Source organism: Neomonachus schauinslandi, chromosome 2, assembly GCF_002201575.2.
Source record: "Neomonachus schauinslandi chromosome 2, ASM220157v2, whole genome shotgun sequence".
Classification (NCBI taxonomy): Eukaryota; Metazoa; Chordata; class Mammalia; order Carnivora; family Phocidae; genus Neomonachus; species Neomonachus schauinslandi.
In genome coordinates, this window is record NC_058404.1 from 144,730,902 (window position 1) to 144,739,171 (window position 8,270).

Here is an 8,270-nt window from a genome sequence, read left to right on the forward strand (position 1 = left end):
TATGTAAATTTCACCTAACCTCTACCCTTCCCCAAATCTTATAATAACCTTATATCTCTCTAATTGATGAGACACTTCTGGGTTCCTCTGGTATGCAGTTTCATTACAAGGAACAAGTTATCCTAACATTCGTCTTGCTATAGGTTTGTCCTGGCAGTTGTAGTCTGGTTAGGCTAGGATAGAAGCCAGGAGTGATTATCCTACAGAAAGGATTCCAGCCCAGGAGTAGTTATCAGTCTAGCAACATATGCAGGATTCTGTGCTGTATATGGGGGAGGAAGGCATGCCCTTTAGTCCACTTCTTTTATATCCCCATTGTACCTAGCATAGCATTGAGCAAAGCTGAATGGGTGAATGGGGGCTCTCTGCTCAGTGGGGAGTCTCCTTCTCCCTCTGCCCCTTCCCCCACTCATGCTCAGGGGCGCTCTCTCTCTCTCTCTCAAATAAATAAGTCTTTAAAAAAATGTACAACCAGTTGCACCAAAAGCACTTATTACTAGTCAATTCATTCCTCCTTATCTACAATTCCACTTCTTTCTTACATGAGCTGTCTATGTGGCCGTAAGTCTGTCCCTTCCTCCAGCTGGCAAAATGATGTGGCAGAAATAAAGATTAGTAAACTTGAAAACACTAAAAACTATCAAAGGTGAAATGTGTTTTTTTAAAAAGGCTAAAAAATATAATAGTGCATCAGTGAGCCTTGGGACAACTTCAACGCACCAAATGTAACTGGAATTCCCCAAAGAGAAGGGATGGAGAACAAAAATCTTTTTAAAGAAATAACGGTAAAATATTTTCCAAATTTGGTGAAAAGTATAAACCTACAGGTCTAAGAAGCTCAGTGAACCCAAAGCAGAAGAAACATGAAGAAAACTTTACCAAATTATATCCTAATTTCATAATCAAATTGCTCAAAACCAGTGACAAAGTGAAAACAAATTTTTTAAAGCAGCCAGGAGGAGAAAAAAACACTTTAAGTACAGAGGAATGTAGATAAGAACAGCAGTTTCTCGATAGTTTAACACAGTATTAGAATATAAAACAATATACACAATTCCAAGTTAACAATATGCCCTGTAATAAGTTTTGAAATCAGAAAATGTGAGACCTCCGACTTTGTTCTTTTTTTTTTCCCCAAGATTATTTAGCTATTCAGGGTCCCTTGAGATTCCATATGAATTCGGGGATGGGTTTTTCTATTTCTGCAAAAAAAGGCCTTTAGGACTTTGATAGGCATTTCATTAAGTCTAGTAATGTAAACTGCTTTGGGTATATTGGCATCTTAGCAACAGTAAGTCTTCTGAACCATGAACACAGGATGTCTTTCCATTTATCTGTGTCTTTAATTTCTTTAAGCAACATTTTGTAGTTTTCAGTGTACAAGTCCTCCTTGGTTAGGTTTATTACTATGTATTTCATATGAACTTTTTGGTGCCATTATAAATGAAATTATTTTCTTCATTTCCCTTCTGGACTGGTCATTTTTAGCAACTAGTTTCTTTGTCTCTGTCTAGGAGTCTCATGTCTTCTGTAAGTGTTCACCAAACTGTGGGAGGCTAACTTAGTAGGAAGTAGGTAGGGCAAAATTAACTCCCTCAGAAGCTCACAGATTGTCATGATAAGAAATGAAAAGAGGGGATATCACTACAGATGATAAAGGCATTAAAATATTAATAAAGTAATAATATAAACAGCTTTAATGCAGTATATTTGACTATTGAAATAAAATAGACAAATTTATTTAAAAACACAAATCATCTAAAACTGGCCCAAAAAATTTAAAAATTTAATAACTCTATATAGATTTTTAAAAACAAATTAGTAATTAATAACCATGTGACAAAGAATCTTCGGGCAGTAGGCTTCACTGATGAATTATCTCAGACATTTAAGAGAGCAATAATAACAATCTTATGCAAATCTCTCAGACAATAGAAGAAGGAACATTTCCTAACTCACTTTATAAGGCCACCATTGCCCTGATATCAAAACATTACAAGAGAGGTCAACTACAGACCAAGATCCCTCACCAACATAGTAACAAGAATCTTCAAAACAATAGCAAAATTAATAGCAATATGTATAAATATGTGTAATACATCACAATCAAGAGGGGTTTATTCTGGGAATGTAAATCTGGTTCAACATTAAATAATCAATGTAATTCACCATAGTAACAGATTGAAGAAGAAAAAACAATGATGATCTCAATAGATGTAGAAAAAGTATTTGATAGAATTAAACATTTATTCATGATAAAAGTAACTCTCAGAAAACTAGAAATAGAAGGACATTCATCAAGCTGATAAAGGACATCTAGGAATAACCCATGGCTTACCTTCTACTTCATGATGAAAGACCCCTAAGATTAAGAACAAGGCAAGGATGTCTTTTCTCACCATTTCTATTCCATATTGCACTGCTCATCTGGGGCTGACTAAAAGGGGTACAAAAGAACTTTTGAGGTTGATAGAAATGTTCCATATTTTGATCATGGTATAGTACATGGTCTATACAATTGTGAAACGCATCAAATTACACACTTAAAAGAAGAATGTTTTATTTATGTAAATTACACTGAATCAAAATGGATAAAACACAGGACTGAAACATTTGTTGGTTCTCTTTAGATGTAATCCACATGCCTCTCTAATGAAGAAGCCCCTTTTCTAAGAGTACTGTGTATCACTTTTTCTGTAAGTAATTTGGCCTCTAGAGGGCACCCATATTTCATGAACGCAAAAGCTTGACAATGATTTAAAAAGCACATCATTGACCACTATATCAGAAACTAATGATGTACTATACGTTGGCTAACTGAATTGAAAGAAAGAGAGAGAGAGAGAAAGAGAGAGAAAGAAAGAAAGAGAGAGAGAAAGAAAGAAAGGAAGAAAGAAAAAGGAAGGAAGGAAGGAAGAAAGGAAGAAAAAAATAGCATCTATGGAGGTAAACGCACAGAAAAGAATAATACATATGAGAATTTTTCATTAGCAGGTTTGTAAGAATTTAGTAATAGAATTTGTTAAAACTGTTTTTGGCCATAATAATACAGAAAATAAAAGTGTTGCTTATGGAAGAGATGAAGCTTCTTTCATCAGTGTATCTAAATAGTGGACTCAAGGTTGACTTTCATCTAGATGTTGTGGGTCATTTAGACATAACCTTGGAATTCTTTTTAAATAAAGGTTATATTCTTGGTTACATGCTCATTATAGAAAATGTGGAAGTTACAGAAAAACTGAAGGGAAGCAGAGGAAGAGGAGAAGAATCAGGAGGAGCCACTATTGTCATGAATGCTGTCAACATTTGGGCATACGGCCCCAGAGATTTCATTTATATATTATTTTTATTTGATTGTAATCACATATAACAAAATGTTAGAATTTAACCACTATTTGATATCTAGCCATGAAAATGAAGTATAAATTAAATACTTAGTCAAAATGTAGAATGTTCATAATTAATTATGTTCCTTTGAAGTGTTTTTAATGGTACTCAACTAGAAAAGTTAGAATAAAATGTTATTAATATTTGGTAGTCCCATAAAATTGTCCATTTTTCTTTGGTGGCTCCAACTCCTTATGCAGGAAAGTCTACTTGAGTCATTACAGCCAGAAAGGGGTGGGCAGTGGATAGCAGAATCCTTTTTTCCTATCCCAAATAATCCCCACTTAAGTTGTTAGCGGAAAAATATGTATCTATGAACAGTAAAAAGTCTCAGATGAAAAGAACATTTTTTTGGATTATTTACACACTGTGTTTATGGTACATTTCCAAAGAAAAAAGAAACTGTACATACATTCCAATTCATCTTTTCCTTGCCACGTAACAATAATGTGCTCATGTTTAAGTAGAAAGGACAATTAAATGGATGGTAAAATTGTATATAGATTTTAACTGGTGGAAGGGATAAAGAGAAGAGAGTTAATGTGAATGTCAATAATTATATTTAAAATACATAGTATTTACTAATATCTATTGAAAATTTACTATATTCCTGCTACTGGAGGTACTGTGTTACATGCATTACCTTTATTTAATCCTTACAATAATGTCATAAGGGTTCACAGGGAATTACTATTTTCCTTCTCATTTTACTGATACAGAATCTGAGGCTCTTAGAAGTCAAGGAAATTTTTCAAATTCACACAGCTAGTCTGTGCCAAAGTTGAGGTTTGTAAGGACGTAGTCTGGCTGTAATGACCACACCCTTAACCCTAATACTCTTCCTTCCAGGAACTTCACTTATAAAACCTTTCAAAGTAGGACTTCTTTTTTCTACTTTAAAGTACTTTGTTACCATCATCATGTTGTGTTCAAAGAAACCTCTGCCTAAAGAATTTATTTTTTTAGAAGATTTATTTATTTATTTGACAGAGAGAGACAGCGAGAGAGGGAACACAAGCAGGGAGAGTGGGAGAGGGAGAAGCAGGCCCCTTGCCGAGCAGGGAGCCCAATGTGATGTGGGGCTTGATCCCAGGACCCTGGGACCATGACCCAAGCCAAAGGCAGATGCCAAGTGACTGACCCACCCAGGCGCCCCCTAAAGAATTAATTTAAAAGAACTGATATAACTTCAGTCCCTGAAAAGAACTCCAAAGGGCAATTTTACTCCTAATACAAACCACAGATGAGGTTCTTGGTTTAAATTCACTACTTTATTAAATAACGATGTGAGGAGTGGTTTGCTCTTGTACTTATGATTGTTATCTCCTTCCTTGTCTACAGGCTATTATATTCTGATAGCTGTAACATTATTTGTATACACAGATAATTGTAGTATATTAATTCATTTTATAAGACACCTTTCTGGTACCATATTTGAGTGGAAATGAAACCCTTTCTTAGCGTCTAAAACTAGAAGAGAATAATCCACATCCCCATGATGCTCTTTATTGAAGGCTTTTAACTGATACGGTGTGAGAATGAATAATTTGGGGAATCAGACCTGAAAGCGCATAACATGAAGACAGTGTTGCATTTACTTATGAATATATGAATACAATGATTTAAAATTTAATTAAATAATTATTTATTCAGCACATACTATGTGCCTATATCAATAAACTGGCAATTGGTTAAATTGTCCACAGTCATTGTTAAAAATGGATTAACCATCCATTCTAGATCTTTAAAACGTTTTTAAAAAGATTTTATTTATTTTATTTTTAGAGAGAAAGAGAGAGAGAGCACCCGAGCAGGGAGAGGGGCAGAGGGAGAGAGAGAGAGAAAGAATCTCAAACAGGCTGTGTGCTGAGCACAGAGCCCAAAGAGGGGCTCAATCCCACGGCCCTGGGATCATGACATGAGCCGAAACCAAGAGTCAGACACTCAACTGATTGAGCCACCCAGGCGCCCCTAGATTTTTAAAACTTTTAATAAAATATGATCACAAACTTATGGTTGGGATATCTAAAGAACTCAAGAAAACACCTGAACACTTAAAAAAAAAAAGGAAAGAAAAAAGTGAAATGGGAAATTAGTGGTGTATGGAATAAGAAACCAGTATTTAATATAATATTGATTACAAATACTTTGGAAGATGCAGCTTAGTGTTATGAGTCAAATAGACTGCCAACTGAATGCCACAAATCAGCAACCACTAAGTCAACTACACATTTTGAACCAGAGGGGTTTCATCCACATGGAGGACTTGCTTCCAAGGGGAGAGCCGGAGGTACTGAACTAAGCAGGCTTGATTCATTCTTTCCAAATAAGTGATTTATCCTCCCAAGAGAATCATAAAATAGGGCAAGTAAAGACTAGGAATGTTATGCAAATTGAGCTAGTTCAATTTAAAAAGAACCATGGGGCTGAAAGTGTGTTCTTCCCATAGATATTTTTAAAATATTAAAAACGGTAGTAACGGGCGCCTGGGTGGCTCAGTCGGTTAAGCGACTGCCTTCAGCTCAGGTCACGATCCTGGAGTCCCGGGATCGAGTCCCGCATGGGGCTCCCTGCTCGGCAGGGAGTCTGCTTCTCCCTCTGACCCTCCTCCCTCTCGTGCTCTCTTTCTCTCATTCTCTCTCTCAAATAAAAAAAAAAAATCTTTAAAAAAAAAAAAAAAAAAAAAAACGGTAGTAACAACCTACACATATAACAGGAGTCAAAGGGGGCACCTGGGTGGCTCAGTCGTTAAGCGTCTGCCTTCGGCTCAGGTCACGATCCCAGGGTCCTGGGATCGAGCCCCGCATCGGGCTCCTTGCTCCACGGGAAGCCTGCTTCTCCCTCTCCCACTCCCCCTGCTTGTGTTCCCTCTCTCGCTGTCTCTGTCTCTGTCAAATAAATAAATAAAATCTTAAAAAAAAAAAACAAAACAGGGGTCAAAATCAGCATCATGCCTAATGATAGAACAATAGACGAAATAGGCTAATAGGCTGAAATTGAGACAAAAATGTCTAGAACACATTATTATATAATAACGACCAGACAATGCAATTAGACAAGGAAAAGAAATGAGATAGTAATTAGAGCAAAAGAAGCAAAAGACTAGAAGCCCCACAGTTATATCAATATAAAACTTTTTAAGCAAATCCTGATACATTCCAACAATAAAACGCTATATCTCACATCTCTCTACCTGTAGGGAAATATGTGAAAATATTCACTGAAATGGAACATACACCAAAACATATTTTTACATAAGGCACACAAGGTGCAGAACAGTATAAATGGTATTTCCCCACATGTATCATAAAAGAATTGTGTGTGTGTGTGTGCATATGTACATCATTCACACATGTATGCTGGTAAAGACTGTTTTTTCCAAGATATCCACACACAGAAAATTAGTAATCCTAATAGGCTCTTGGAAGAAGAAACAAAGATCTGTAGTAGGAGGGAGAGATTTGTTTTGTTTTGTTTTTTACTGTGTAACCCTTTTTACCTGTTGAATTTTTATAACGTGCACATATTTTTCTTCAATAATTAAGTATAACCAGTTCACCTACTCGGTGTAAAGTTTAGCTTCTGAATGATGAATAGCATGTTCAGTAAAGTATTTATGGAATGATTATAAAAGTGGTTTGGAATTTAGATCTCTTTCTGCCAGAGGAGTATTAAATTTTGAAAGGTTCAAGGAAGACTGGGCCAGTTTTTGGGCCAACTAAGTATTTTATGTATTTTAAGGCAATCACGAGTACAAATAATAAGAATTTTTATAGAGAATCAGATGAGTAAGCCACTTGTTATTTTGAACCTGATAAAATTTATAGGTTGAAGTCCTGTCAGTACCTCAGAATGTGACCTTATTTGGAGATAAGCTATTTAAAAAGGTAATAAGGTTCTTTCGGCCATCTTTCCGTGCCGCCATAATGGTGCGCGTGAATGACCCAGCAGATGTTCTCAAGAGCGTTAACACTCCTGAAAGGAGAGGCAAATGCCAGGTTCTTATTTGGCCATGCTCCAAAGTCATCGTCTAGTTTCTCACTGTGATGATGAAGCATGTTACATTGGCGAATTTGAAATCATTGATGATCACAGAGCTGGGAAAATTATTGTGAACCTCATGGGAAGGTTAAACAAGTGTGGAGTGATCAGCCCCAGATTTGATGTACAACTGAAAGATCTAGAAAAATGGCAGAATAACCTGCTCCCACCCCGCCAGTTTGGTTTCACTGAACGACAGCCTCAGCTGCCATCATGGACCATGAAGAAACAAGATGAAAACCCACAGGAGAGAAAATCCTGGGATTCTTTTTCTAAGGATGTAATACATATGTGCAAATAAAATGCCTCAGTGGGATAAATAAATAAATAAATAAATAGGTATATAAGGTTAAAATGGGGTCACTAGGGTAGGCCTAATCCACTAAGACTGGTGGTTTCATAAGAAAAGGAGATTAAGGGGCGCCTGGGTGGCTCAGTTGTTAAGTGTCTGCCTTCGGCTCGGGTCATGGTCCCAGGGTCCTGGGATTGAGCCCCGCATCGGGCTCCCTGCTCAGCGGGAAGCCTGCTTCTCCCTCTCCCACACCCCTGCTTGTGTTCCCTCTCTTGCTGTCTCTCTCTCTGTCAAATAAATAAAATCTTAAAAAAAAAAAAAAGGAAAAGAAAAGGAGATTAAGGACAGAGACACGGACAGAGGGAAGACCATGTGAACATACTCGGAAAAGATGACCATCGGCAAACCAAGGAGAGGGGCTTCAGAAGAAAACCCTGAGGACAACTTGATCTTGGGCTTCTAGCCTCCTGAACTGTAAGAAAAACAAATTTCTGTTGTTCAAGCCACTCAGTCTGTGGTACTTTGTTATGGCAGCCTCAGCAAAGTAATA

At 36.8% G+C, this 8,270-nt stretch overlaps 1 pseudogene; it reads left to right on the forward strand.

The window, feature by feature from the left end:
* Nucleotides 1–7,310: 7,310 nt before the first annotated feature.
* Nucleotides 7,311–7,704, forward strand: LOC110591505 (annotated as a pseudogene).
* Nucleotides 7,705–8,270: the final 566 nt, after the last annotated feature.